This window comes from Mus musculus, chromosome 11 (assembly GCF_000001635.26).
Source record: "Mus musculus strain C57BL/6J chromosome 11, GRCm38.p6 C57BL/6J".
NCBI classification, from domain to species: Eukaryota; Metazoa; Chordata; class Mammalia; order Rodentia; family Muridae; genus Mus; species Mus musculus.
Window position 1 is genome coordinate 60,335,877 of NC_000077.6, and position 15,056 is coordinate 60,350,932.

Here is a 15,056-nt window from a genome sequence, read left to right on the forward strand (position 1 = left end):
TGGACACTGCCTCATTGAGCCTCTCTACCATAACAAGTAGCCAAAAGAAATGACTGACAAGAAACTGTGGGTAAATAGAAAGCCCCGTGGGTGGGTGTCATGAAACTGACTCAGTGTGGGACTTGGGAAAGCTCCCACCAAGGCAGGAGAAGCACATGTTGCCTTTGTTCAGATTCCTGGCACAAACTGGAGTGGCTTCTTTTGCTTTGCATTTTCTTTGTGGGAGGGAGTTTTGTTTTGTTTTCTGAGACAGGGTCTTTCTGTGTAGCCCCAGTTGTCTGGAACTCACTAGGTAGACCAGGCTAGCCCCTGAACTCAGAAATCTGACTGCCTCGACTTCCAAGTGCTGGAATTAAAAGCATGTGCCACCATGTCCAGCCTGGATGAGATTACAGGCAGTGGGGGACCCTGAGATAGCTTCAGCAGGAGAGCTAATTGCCACAAAAACCAAGGCAGGTTCAAAAGGTTGGAACTTTCAGTCCATAACAACCCCACCCCATGGAAGGGTGTGGCTCTGAAGCTGAGCAAGCCAGGGACAATGATGTGTAACCAACCATGGCTACCCTGCTGATGCCTCCATAGACCCTGACGGATGGGCTGTAAGAGCCCAGACTGGAGCATGTAGACATACAGGGAGATGTGGACACAGAGGCCTCGGGCTCATCCTCCTTTTCCTGTCCACGCACTGTTTCACTTGGCTGTTCGTGGGCTGAATCCTTTGCATCAGGGTGAGCAGAGAGCAAGCTGAGGTCTATAAGCTGCTGTGGCTATCAAGCAGGAAGAAGGTGTCATAAGAGTTCCCACCTCAGAACTGGCTACTCAGAAGCACAGGGGCAGTGACCAAGGCTCATTGATGCACGAAGAAGGATAGTTGTATAGGAGTCAACCCCTACCCAACGGGGTCTGCACCCACTCCAAGCGGTGGTAGAACTGAGCAGAGTCATAGGACTCCCGGTTGGTATCAGGGGTAGTTTTCACATTTTGGTGTCAGAAGTGTTTGTGAGGGTAAAAACAGCATAGACCTACCCTCTCTGGGTCTGTTTCCCCTATATAAATGAGAGAGACCACAGGAAGCCGGGGCTCCTTTATCTGGAACCCTATGATTGTTTGAGTTGCTGGTCTAGGAATTTCCAAAGTTGGGGCTGGAGGGGTGGTTCAGTGGTTATGATCACTTGCTCTCAAAGGACACACACGGTAGCTCAACCACCTGTAACTCCAGGTCCAGGGGATTGATGCCCTTCTCTGACCTCAGCAGGCTCCTGGTATGCCTGTGGTGCATACACACACATGCAAGCAAAACACTCATACACATGAAGTAGGAAGTGGAGAAGAGGAAGAAGAGGAGGAAGAGGGAGAAGAGGAGGAGGAGGAGAGGTGGAAGAGGAATCATTTCGGAAGTTAACCTAAGAATCTGATTCTCTCTCTGGAAGGCACTAGCAAATTCAGCTTTCAAATTCCCCAGCAATACAATGTCCCAGGCCACATTTCCTTTCTTTGACTAGCCATCTGCCAGAACTCTATGATTTATCTCAGGAGTAGCAGCAAAAGAAAAGGGAGGGGGGGCTGGTGCTTAATAGTATTCCTACTCGGGTCCCTGTTCTCGTCACCAGCTTTCAAAGATTCACAGCCCAATTTTCTGAGATGAAATCTGTCTCTGAAGTTGATTGTGGTGACTCACATTTATAGGCAAAGAGATTATTGCATTAGTTGAAGGCCAGCCTGGGCTACAGTGTGTTCCAGACTAGTTTGGGATATAATGAGTTGTTCTCAATTGCACTGATTTAAAATATAAAACCCCACAGATAATTGTTGGCATGCCTCCCAGACTACCAAGACAGCACTAATGGTTAAAGCAGCAACTGGCAGCCGGGCGTGGTGGCTCATGCCTTTTAATCCCAGCACTTGGGAGGCAGAGGCAGGAGAATCTCTGAGGTAGAGGCCAGTCTGGTCTACAAAGTGAGTTCCAGGACAGCCTGGGCTACACAGAGAACCCCTGAGAAACCAGAAAACAACAATAACCAGCAGCTGGCATCTCCTCTCCATCCACCCACAACCATAGTTCTTCAACAAAATCAGAGAGTGGAGTCCGTGGCTTGTCCTGCTGGAAAGTCTCAGGGCTGCTGAAGGAAGCACACTCTCGAGTCAATCCTCAGAACACACGTGGGCGGAGGACTCTTGCTCTCACAATCCTACCAGGAAGAACTGGGTGAACCAGTACTGATGTGAGGACTAATCTGGGTTAAGACAACTATTCCTAGATTCCAGCCACTGAAGTAATTCAGACATCCATTCGCTCAGTCATACAAATAATCACTAAGCCATTCTGTTTAGGAGCCAAGTGTAGTGAAAAGTTCGGTTTCTTTAAAAACCCACTTATGCTATGTGAATATGTTTTTGTTTTAATCTCAGGTGTGGAATATGGGGCTGCTTCAGATTGTCCACAGTGGATAACTATGATTATCCTGTGCTGTGTGTGTATGTGTGCGTGTGCGTGTGCGTGTGTGTGTGTGTGTGTGATTTTTGCCAGGTGCAGAAAGTTTACCTCTAGGACTCTTGAAGAGAGTATAAATAGGAGAGCCCAGAGGGCCAGGGGCAGCAGCTGCTCCCCCTGCTGCCAGTTCCTGCTATTGCACTTGTCATTGCTGGATTGCTGGGTTCTGGATTGCTGGGTTGCTGGGTTGCTGGTTGGAGATACAACAAAGATGTTGGATTTGCCCCAGAGAACTCAACACCCCAGGTCAGCAGGAAGTAGTCTAAAGAGGTCTATGCCCCTTTTCCCCGCTAACCTTTTTTCTCTCCAGCCTAGTACTAGGAGATTAGAAGGGATTAGGGTGGAACACAGATAGAAAGGTGGCAGATACAAGAGCCCAATAAAGTAGCACAAAAAAAGTGCCTACAGTCAAGCGGGAGAAGTCCCCACTCTGGCACTTATAAACCATGAGCCTTGAGGATGGTCCTTCAGTTCTATGCATCTCAGCCCAATTTTCTGAGATGAAATCCGTCTCTGAAGCTAGATGTGGTGGCTCACATTTATAATCTCAGCATCAGGAGTTTTAGGCAAAGAGGTTATTGCATTGGTTGAAGGCCAGCCTGGGCTACAGTGAGTTCCAGACTAGTTTCAGATAGAGTGAGTTTTTTTTTTAAAGATTTATTTATTATTATAAATAAGTATACACTGTTGCTGCCTTCTGACACACCAGAAGAGGGCATCAGGTCTTATTTCAGGTGGTTGTGAGCCACCATGTGGTTGCTGGGATTTGAACTCAGGACCTTCAGAGGAGCAGTCAGCACTCTTAATTGCTGAGCCATCTTGCCAGCCCGAGTGAGTTGTTCTTTTTTTTTTTTTTTTTTTTTTTTTTTTTTCTTTTTTTTGGTTTTTTGAGACAGGATTTCTCTTTATAGCCCTGGCTGTTCTGGAACTCACTTTGTAGACCAGGCTGGCCTTGAACTCAGAAATCCGCCTGCCTCTGCCTCCCGAATGCTGGGATTAAAAGCATGCGCCACCACGCCCGGCGAGTGAGTTGTTCTTGATTGCACTTAATTTAAAAAATAAAACCCCAAAGAGAATTTTTGACATGCCTCCCAGACTACCAAGACAGCACTAATGGTTAAAGCAGCCGCTGGCAGCCGGGTGTGGTGGCTCATGCCTACTTTAGAGGTAGAGCCAGTAAAATATGAGTCATGCCAGGGACAGTGATGTGCACTGTAGTCTCTGCTGCGTAGGTGGCTGGGCTGACAGGATCACTTGATCCCCGGGGTTGAAGGTCACTCTGAGTAACATATCAAGTCCATGTCTCTATAAGACAAACAAAGCCGGGCGTGGTAGTGCACGCCTTTCATTCCAGCTCTTGGGAGGCAAAGGCAGGTGGATTTCTGAGTTCGAGGCCAGCCTGGTCTAGAGAGTGAGTTCCAGGACAGCCTGGGCTATACAGAGAAACCCTGTCTCCAAAAAAAAAAAAAAAAACAAACCAAACCAAACAAAAAGACAAACAAACAATATCATGTATATGAATGACATTACCTACCTGGAATTTTGTGAGAATTAAAGAAAATTAAGTTTGTAAGATATTTAGCCAAGAAGAGCTAGGGACATAGCTCAGTGGTTCAGTGCCTAGCATGTGCAAGGCCCTGGATTTGAACTCCAGCATCATAAAACCAAACAAACAAACTAACAAAAAAAACCAAGGTACTTCTCTGGGGACCACAGGGTACGAGGGGTGGAAAAGTTAAACCCAGAAGTAGAGCAGGGGATGCGGAACCGGAAGGCATAGCAGAGTCAGCCGACTAGATACGAGTCAAAGGCCACAGGAAAACCCACTAATTAAAAAATAAATTGTGAAGCCTGGTGTGGCAGTGCATTTATAAGCCCAGCACTGGGAGACAGAGACAGGCAAGTTTTGGAGGATCACCCAGCAAGTGTAGCCAAAATGGAGAATACCAAGTTCAGTGAAATTCTGTCTCCAAAAAAAGAAAGTAGATGGGCTAGCAAGATGGCTCAGCAGGGGAGGGCATTCGCTGCTACCAAGCCGGATGACCTGAGTTGAATCCCCAGGACCCACCTGCAGAATAACAGGACCAACTCCCACAGTCTATCTTTTTGTTTGTTTGTTTTCTGTTTTTGTTTTTGTTTTTGTTTTTTTGGTTTTTCGAGACAGGGTTTCTCTGTATAGCTCTGGCTGTCCTGGAACTCACTTTGTAGACCAGGCTGGCCTTAAACTCAGAAATCCACCTGCCTCTGCCTCCCAAGTGCTGGGATTAAAGGCGTGCACCACCACCGCCAGGCTTCACAATTTATCTTTTAACTTTCCCATGTGCACAATGGTGCATGCACTCATACACTTCCACACACAATAAATAAATAAATGTAATAATAAAATAAGGTAGAAAGTGGTAGAGAAAAACACCAGATGTTGACTCCTGGCCACCACATGTACAAGTGTGGGCAAACATCCCCCCTACACACACACACACACACACACACACACACACACACACACACAGTCCTCAGTGGGATATCTGTATCTCCCTTTCCAAGTCTCAGAGAACACCAAGGAAAAAGTACTGTCTACTATTGTCTTCTAGGTGTGACATGCTATTGCACTTTTAAAATATTTTATATTTCATGAGTGTGTGTGTGTGTGTGTGTGTGTGTGTGTGTGCTGTTCCTGAACATGCATACAATTGCCATGGCATGTATGTGGAGATTAAAGGACAGTTGTGGTGGTTAGTTCTGTATTTCCATCCAGTGAGTCCTGGGGATTGAACTTAGGTTCTCAGATTTGATGGCAATTGCCTTCACCTTCTCTTAAACTCACAGAGGTTGTGATCACAGGCAAATGATTGGGCCCAGCACCATTGTGCCATGAAGATGGAGGGCCTCAGGAGGCCTTGCCCATCCCTGAGAGCTCACTAACAGTTAACAGCTGTTATGGGGAGAAGTTCACCAGGGTCCATTCCTCTTTGAGTATTTATAGGCAGGAAATGGTTGCTGGAGGAGGGAGAGACTGTTTTAGTGGTGCCCACACAAGTAAGTTACTTGCGCTTTTGTAAGTAATTCTAATTAAACTCACTGGCTCACAGAAACAAAAAACCCAGAAAAGTAAGAGGAGGGCCTAACTGGAGAGAGCAAGGCAAGGAGCAGGAAGAAAATGAGAGGAAAATGGAGGCTGATACACTCAAATACAGCACATGCTATAAGGGGAGCCTGATGATATGTATGGCCAATACATGCTAAGAGAAAACTTTTTTTGACAGGCTGGGCATGGTAGCTCACACCTGTAATCCCAGCACTTGGAAAACAGATGTGGGTAGGTCTCTCTGAGTTTCAGGCCAGCCTGTTCTACACAATTCTAGACTAGCCAGGGCTATACAATGAGACCTTGTCCAGCCCCACAAAGGGAAAAAAGGTATTTCACCACCCAGCATATGGAGAGGAGCCAGGCTAGCTAGTCCTCATAACCCCAAGTGTTTTATCCTTAGGCTCCACTAAGGAAGAAATAAAAGCATGGCACCAAAGGCAAAAGCAGCAAAAGACAGGCTGGACTAAAAACTGCTCACTGAAGGACAGGAGCAACAAATTAAAAAGTGTCCTACAGAGAGTGGTGGACATCTGCTGTGGGCTGATACCAAGACTACACAGGAAATTCCTAAAACTGAACAAAATTAACATCTCAAAACCTAGGTAAAGAACTTGAGCAGATCTTTCTCCAAGAAGATAGTCAATAACAACATGGAAAGATGTTCAACATCATGAATCATTAGGGAAATACAAATCAAAACCACAATTAAGGGCTTGCACTTAGGAGATCTTACCTTCAACAATGCACAGCACCGTAAGAAACAAACAAACAAACAAACAAAAACAAAAAAATAAAAGGAAGGAAGGAAGGAAGGAAGATTAGGAGAGAGCATACCTCGCCCAGTGCATGGACATTACAAAGGAAAGCAGCAGATCTGAGAACAATTGTTAATAAAGATGGGGGATGAAGTTTGCATGCTACTGAGGGGAGGTAAAGTGCTGTACCTGGGAGACCAGCAAGGTGGATCCTCAAAAATCTACAAGTGGGGCTGAGGTAGAGCTCAGTAGTAAAGCACTCACCTGGCACATGTGAAGTCCCTAGGCCAATGCCCCCAGGGCCACCAAAACTTAAAAATGAATTACCATATTACCTACCAATTTCACTTCTGGGTATATATCTAAACACATGTAAAACAAAGACAAACAGATATTTGCACACGTATGTTCATAGTAGCATTACTAACAGCAGCAAGAAGCAGAAGGAACTTAAATGTCCATCAGTGGGTGCACACAATGGAATGTGACAAAGCCTTTAAAAGGAAAGACAAACTGACATGCTCTAATACATGAACTTTTAAGAAATTGTGCTATGTGAAACAGACATGAAAGGACAGATCCTGGATGGTTCTTCATACGAAAGTCCTAGAGAGTTATGTTCACGGTATCTGAAGCACAATGGCGGTTACCAGGGGATAGGGTGTGGGCCCAGGGGATGGCCTTTCTGGTTTGTGAAATAAAATTGTCAGTGATGGATGGTGGTGATGCTCCGCACAAAAATGAGCACAAGTACTACTGTACTATGTGTTTAAAATGGTTAAATGGGGGCTAAGGGACAGCTCAGTCATGTAAGGACCTAAGCCTGATCCCCAAAATGAAAAGTTCACTAGGAACAGCCTTTAACCCTAGCACTCAGGAGGCAGAGGCTGACAGATCTCTAAGTCCCAAGTCAGCCTTGTCTATATAGTAAGACTCTGTCTAAAATAAAATAAAATAAAATAGCTCTCTGCTCCCCCATACTCTAGAGACAGTCACATCTTCTTGTGCAGTGTCAGCCCCATCGCTCAGACATGATGGTGAAGGTCAGAGTGAACATATTTGGCCATACTGGGTGCCTGGTTACCAGGGCCACCATCTGCTCTGCAGTTGGTAAAGTGGAGATTGTTGCCATCAACGACCCCTTCATTGACCTCAACTACATGGTCCACATGGTCCAGTATGACTCCACCCACGGCAAATTCAACAGCACAGTCAAGGGAATGAGAAGCTTATCATCAACAGAAGGCCATCACCATCTTCCGTACCTGCTAACATCAAATGGGGTAATGCTGGTGCTGAGTATGCCACGGAATCTACTGGTGTCTTCACTACCATGGAGAAGGCTGGAGCACACTTGAAGGGTAGGGCCAAAAGAATTATCATCTCCATTCTTTCTGCTGATACCCCTATGTTTATGATGGGTATGACCCATGAGAAGTACGACAACTCGCTCAAGATTGTCAGCAATGCTTCCTGCACCACCAACTAGCTAAGGTCATCCATGACAAGTCTGGTACTATGGAAGGGCTCATGTCCACAGTCCATGCCATCGCTGCCACTCAGAAGACTGTGCATGGCCCCTCTGGAAAGCTGTGGTGTGATAGCCGTGGGGCTGCCCAGAACATCATCCCTGCATCCACTGGTGCTGCCATCCCAGAGCTGAATGGGAAGCTCACTGGCATGGCTTTCCGTGTTCCTACTCCCAGTGTGTCTACCATGGATCTGACATGCTGCCTGGAGAAACCTGCCAAGTATGATGACATCAAGAAGGTGGTGAAGCAGGCATCTGAGAGCCCTCTAAAGGGTATCCTGGGCTACACTGAGGACCAGGTTGTCCCCTGCAACTTCAACAGTGATGCCTATTCTTCCACATTTGATGTTGGGGCTGGCATTGCTCTCAATGACAACTCTGTAAAGCTCATTTCCTGGTTAGACAGTGACTACAGTTACAGCTAAAGGGTGGTGGACCTTGGCCTACATGGCTTCCAAGGAGTAAGAAGCCCTGGACCACCCACCCCAGCAAGGACATGAGAGCGATAGAGAGGTCCCTGTCCCTGTCCCAACTCAGCTCCCGACACTAAGCATCTCCATCCCAGATCTCCACAATAACAAGAAAGGCCTAGGAAGTCCTACTCTCTTGAATACCATCAATAAATTTAGTTTGCTATGTACACACACACACACACATACACACACACACAAAAACAAAACAAAACAAAACAACAACAACAACAAAAAACACGAAAATGAGCACTGGGGAAGCAAAGACAGAAGGATGCCACAAACAGGAGGAGGCATTCAGAGGGCAGCTTAAAGAAAGGTGGTAGCAGGCTTGATGTTCAGATGGAGAAAATCAAAGAGAATCTTTTGTCAAGAGAAAGGAACACTACATAGAGGCAAAGTCTGAAACTAGCTTATATAACCCTCTTTTCTAAACATAGTAAGGGCCAGAGAGATGGCTCAGTAGTGGGTAAAGGCACTCACACACAGGCCTAATGACCTGAGTTCAAGTCCTGGATCTCACAAGATGACAGGAGAGCACTGACTCCCAGGCAGTGTCCTCTGACCTCTACCTGAGCACTGTGGTACTGAGCACAGCCACACTCGTACACACACACACATAACTGAGCACAGCCACACTCATACACACTCATACATAAGATAACTGAGCACTGCCACACTCGTACATACACATAAGTGAAAAGAGTTAAGCCCAGCTGGGGAGCTACAGAGGAGGCTCAGCAGTTAAGGTCATTTACTAGGATTCCAGGCGACCTGTGTTTGGTTCCCAGCACCCTCACAGCAGCTCACAACCATGTATAACTCCAGGTCCAGGGGATCTGATTACCCTTTCTAGCCTTCCTAGACACTGCATGCAAGTGATGCACAGATATATATACAGGCAACAAGTGCACACTTGCGGGCGGGCGGGCGCGCACGCACGCACGCACACACACACACACACACACACACACACAAATAATAAAATTTTAAAAAGGAAAACCAAGCTGGCCCAGCCCACAAAACTTGAATGTTATATCCTTCCAGACTTCTGGGTCAGTCAAAACATTCTGGCTGCTTTATCTCTAGGCCAAGAGCAACATCCCTATTGTGATTCTCCTCAAAGCACAGTGTTTATCACCCCCTCCCTCTGAGAATCTCAAATCTAAGTCAGAAAATATGTAACTAAGAGGTATACAGGAACATGCTAGAGGGTAGAGGATATTGCTTTCCATGAAATAAAACATACATAAAAACAAGAAAAATCTGAAGGAACTTGTAAGGAAGTTTATGATGAGAATTTTATTCTCCTTTGAATTTTTCTGTTTTTCTTGTTTTCTTTGTGATTTTTTTTTTTTTATATGAGAATGTGAACTATTCCAAATAGTGCCCAGGTCGTGGCACTCCCAGAGGCCCTGCACTTGCAGATGTTAAGCAATGGAAGAGAAAAAACAGCTGAGCCTCCTGTGTCCTTCTAGTCTGGTGTTTTATAACCTATCCAGGCAATGAAGGATAAATCTTCTCAGAACTCCAGACTTTGTCCCAGTACACCTGTGGCTTGTCCCTTTCATCTTTGATGGAGGTTCATAGGAAGTGTCCCTACCCCTGACCTTGGAGCAAGTGTCACTGTCTGTAGCTAATTTCCTAGTAGGACCTACCTTTTTCATTCTGCACAGGTGGGGCTTTGATGCTGAGAGGAAATCATCTTTCTGTAACTTCCCTGGGCATCCCAGTGCAACTCCCAAAGCAGGGTGCTGGGTTTAGACTCTAACCCCCTCACTACTATGACCCCAAGTAGGTTAACACATCTTTGTGCTGCCTTGATGGCTCCCATCTGCAAACCAGAGATGATAACTTATCTCTTTACACCAGCGCTGTGAAAACTAAATGATCTTACTCTTAAATACTTTCTCTTTTCTTCTCTTTTCTTTTTTTCTGTTGTTTGTTTCTTTTTGTTTTGTTTTTTGTTTTCCGAGACAGGGTTTCTCTGTGTAGCCCTGTCCGTCCTGGAACTCACTCTGTAGACCAGGCTGGCCTCAAACTCAGAAATCCGTCTGCCTCTGCCTCCCAAGTGCTGGGATTAAAGGCGTGAGCCACCACGCCTGGCTTTAAATACTTTCTTATTAATACTTCTTCCTCTCCTTTATTATGTTATTTAATTAACCTGTCCAGTCTTACCCAATTACTTTCTGTCTTATATGATCTAGGGATCTGTCCAAGTTCTTTGTTTGACTGTACAATCTGGTAAATGCTTAGCTAGACATGTACAGGTGGACAAGATAAAGCCACTAAATGTCCGAGGAAATGAATTGGAAATAATCCCCCTTAAGAGATAGTCCCTCAAAGTCCATATGTAGTGTTTGAAGAAAGATAAAGAAAAGATGCAAAGCAGTGAACCACTCTGTCTACAGCACTGTTTCTCAGAGTGTGTCATTCAGAGAGCAGCACGGGGTTAGGGAGGTAATTAGAAATTCAAAATTCTAGAGCCTGCCTTGGAAACTCTGAGTGGGGCCTTGGCAGGTCTTCCGGGTTCTGATGATGACAAATCATGCATTCTGAGTCCAGGAAGTGACATATGGGCCAATGCCAAGTGGGCACTGACCAGGAGCGAATTCCAAGCTTCACTCTGTCACTGGCCTGCACAAGTCTCTTAGCTTCCCAGAGCCGGATTTCTTTAATTCAGCAGAAATTATAAGTCTCAAATAATTCAGTGTTCTGAGGATTCAGTAATGTTCTGTGCACAGAGTCTGCATGCTGTTGTTGCTTAGTAATTTTAAGTTCCAAAGTGAGACACTGTAAGTTCCTTTTAGTCTCTTTGTATGTATCTTACATAGTTGTACTAAAAGAGAAAATGACAAGGCTAAAGGGCTTTCTACAACTGACAACTGTTACAGCACTCAGAGGGACAACTAATTACTCTTAATATAAACATCCAGGCTTGAGTTCTTCCTTTCTCATTCACAGGACACTGGAAAGTACTTCATGTCCAACACTACAAACACTGTGCCTGGTTAGCTGCCTCCTGTCTGTGGCTCAAATACTTTGAAGAAAAGAGATAATCATTGAATTGAAATGAATCTCTGAAAACATGTCTAGCCAATGCAAGGGAAATGGCATGCATCTGCAGAACACGAGGGACCTGACTTGGGGACCTCCCGATACGTGGCATTCAACTTCATCCAACACTGAGTATAGAAGGTTGCTATTAAACAGTCATACTTGAATTTGTTTAATATTTTTTCTACCACACTTCTTAGCCCCAAACTACACAGTCTGGTCATGAGCAATTTCCAGAAAAAAGAACTGAATCTATATGTGAAATGCCCAGATAGCTAGGTCAGACTGTGTTCCTGGCTGCCAATACTACATGAGCAGACTACGTACTGAACCAAACAACACCACACAAGAAGTCTACAATAATTTCTCCACCAGCCACTCCAGCCCAAGACATGTTTAGTAAGGACGTTTTCTCTCCTAAAGGCTCCTTGACAGTAGCTTTTAAATATCTGAATACCCACACTTGGCTAGCACTCATAAGGCCCTGGGTCCAAGGAGAACCCCACAAATATCTGTATTCCCGAGGCCTGGGACTTTACAGGTACTCAGAAATGACCAAGATACATAGTAGGTACGAGGCATGTGCAGCTAATAAGAACTTTATGGGTGGGAAACTAAAAGTTGAAGCCAATTAGTGGAAGCCATATTTAGCATTGGCTTCAAATCCTAGCACAGGGGGAAAAAAAAGTCATCTTTGATATTGCCCACCCTGCCGGGCGGTGGTGATACACATCTTTAATCCCAGCACTTGGGTGGCAGAGACAGGCGGATTTCTGAGTTTGAGGCCAGCCTGGTCTACAAAGTAAGTTCCAGGACAGCTAGGGCTATACAGAGAAACCCTGTCTCAAAAAAAAAAAAAAATATATATATATATATATTGCCCGCCAGAGTAGGGCTTCATCTTGTCACTGAACCTTACCTACCCCATTCCCCACACCAACCTCTTTCCTCACCATACCCTCCTCTTGGCCTACAGAGTACCTCAGAGGACATGCCCGTCCCTTCCTTTACTCTCTTCTGACATCTAAGCACCTACATCTTGTCACCAGTCCAGGCAGCTCTGTTTTTTCTCCCAAAGCCCTAAATCCCAGGTCCAGAGATCCTGGCTGTCTCACCTACTGGTGAAACTGTTGTTCTCTCTTTAGAACCTCAGTTTCCCCATTTCTAAAATGGGAAGGACAACCAATCACAAAACAGCTAGATGGAGCAAATGATCCTTAGAGAACTACTTTTAGCAACTGTCTTAAATACCTATTTGTATTTTATGTGCATGTGTATGAGCCTGAGTGCATGTATGTGTACCACAAGCATGTAGGAGCCGATGGAGATCTTCCAGAATTAGTTATAGGCAATTGTGAGGCAACACGTTGCTACTGGCAGCTGATCCTGGGTCATTTGCAAGACCAATTGGTGCTCTTGACCTCAGAGCTATCTCTCCAGCCCTGTAGCTGCTATTACATTTTTTAGAGATTTATCTACTTATAATTTTTATGAGTATGGGTGTTTTGCCTACACATGTCTGTGTATCACATGCATACTTGTTGACAGTCTACAGAGCCAGAAGAGTCTCAGAGTTCCTGAGACTGGAGTTAACAAATGGTCGTGAGCTATTGTGTGGATACTGGAAATCGAATCTGGGTCTTTGGGAAGGGCAGCCAGGGTTTTTAATTGATGAACCATCTCTTCAGTCCCTCAGCCACTGTTTTACGCATTAGCCTTGTGGTCACTATTTCTCTACACCCTTTCCCCATTCCCAAAACATACCATTTGTTGCTGATGATGGTTTCTTGGAATAGGGTCTCATATAACCCATGACAGCCTCACATTCTCAATGTAGCTGAGGCTGGCTTTGAACTCATAATCCTGCTGGTTCCACCTCCTCCTGGGATTACTAGTATTCACCACCATTCTGAGCATAGGTACATACTTTTTAAAAAATTAAAGTACCAAAAATCACCTTTACTCTTTGCCACAATCCTACAGAACATCCACTAAAATTTCAACCTCTCAATTTATCATTTTTATATGCTAAAATGACCAAGGCCCAGCTGCTGGCTCGTAGCTGCCTAGCAACATGCTCCCTTTATCATCTTCATGATCAAATTTCCTTTTCTTATTTATTTTGTGTGTGTTTGCCTGTATGTGTACATATGCACCACTCACATACCACAAAGGCCAAAAACGGGTGTCAAATCCCCTGTAACACCAGTTCCCTGGTTGTGAGCTGCCATGTGGATACTGGGAACTGAACTTGTGAACTCTGTAAGAGGAACAAGTGCTCATAATAAGAATCACCTAGGTCGGGCTGGAGAGATGGCTCAGTGGATAAGAGCACCAACTGCTCTTCCGAAGGTCCTGAGTTCAAATCCCAGCAATCACATGGTGGCTCACAACCATCTGTAAAGGGATCCGATGCTCTCTTCTGCCATGCAGGTGTACATAAGGATAGAGCCCTCATATACATAAAATAAATAAATAAGTATTTTTTAAAAACCTATCCAGCCCTTTAAGTGTCTTTTATAAGCAATAGTGGATGATCTAAGGCCTGGGAGGGTACTTTCCTTCACAGATCATAAACCAGCCAGATCACATAGCCACTTCTGATAGAAAACCCAGCCCTGACTGTTCTGCTGTAAACAGAGAACGCAATTCACAGAGTCTCTACAATGTTCTAGATAAGAGATCAAGTGCTAGCAGACATGAACCCTTCAAAGTAAGCACTCAGTAAGACACAGGTCTCTCCCCGCCCTTCCCTCCTTTTGCTCAGCAGACAGTCACTCTCAGGCTTGGAATGCCTACACAACCTTCTGAGGTTCCATAATCAAGGTCATTTGATGCAGGTCACATCTAACATGTTTACTTATTTCCATCCATTCAAATGGCCCTACATCCCTTACTTCTCTCTACATTCTGCCCTTCATATGCCTCAGCTTCCCTCCCCTACCCCCCACTCCACCCCTCTAGTTCCCTGGCTTGAGCTCAACATTGGGTGGAGAAGTGAATTTAGACTGCGCTGAAAGGGCACTTGGAGAGAAGAGGAAGACAGAAAGGAGAGTGGGTGGGAGACACAGTCGGGGCTGCAGAGAGGACTCGGTGCTGAACAGCACTTGCTGCCCAATCGTGAGAACTGGGGTTTGGATCCCAGCACCCATATCAGCTGGATCACAAATGCCTGTAACTCTGCACCATGGAATCTGATGCCCTCTTCTTCCTCCACGGGCACCCTATTCACACTCACACCGACGCATGCACACACATACATAAATAAAATAAAATCTTTTCAATATAAGAGGGGAGGCTGGAGAGATAACTCAGTGGTAGAGAGCACTGGTGCTCTCCCAAAGGATCCAGGTCTGACTCTCAGCACCCACATGGCAGCTCACAGCTGTCTGTAATTCCAGTTCCAGGTTCTGACACCCTCTTCTGGCCTCTGTGAGCACAAGGAATCAAGTGGTGTATAGACATACATGAAGGCAAAACAAACACATAAAATTGAAATATTTATATATATACATGCACATATATGTGTTTATATGTAAACACATAAAATTGCAGTATTTACATACACACACATATACATACAGAGAAAAAGAGATACTTGAGTGAACATCAGAGAAAGAAGCGTCATAGAAGTGGGAAAAGACTTTCAGGTCCCAGAATCCAT

General features: G+C 45.1%; 1 protein-coding gene and 1 pseudogene across 8 annotated transcripts in view; one reads left to right on the forward strand and one right to left on the reverse strand.

Moving 5' to 3' along the window:
• Window positions 1-15,056, reverse strand: part of Tom1l2 (target of myb1-like 2 (chicken)) — a 126,219-nt gene that overhangs the window by 109,163 nt on the left and 2,000 nt on the right. The gene's annotated exons all lie outside the window — the stretch shown is intronic.
• Window positions 7,351-8,511, forward strand: Gm12266 (predicted gene 12266; annotated as a pseudogene).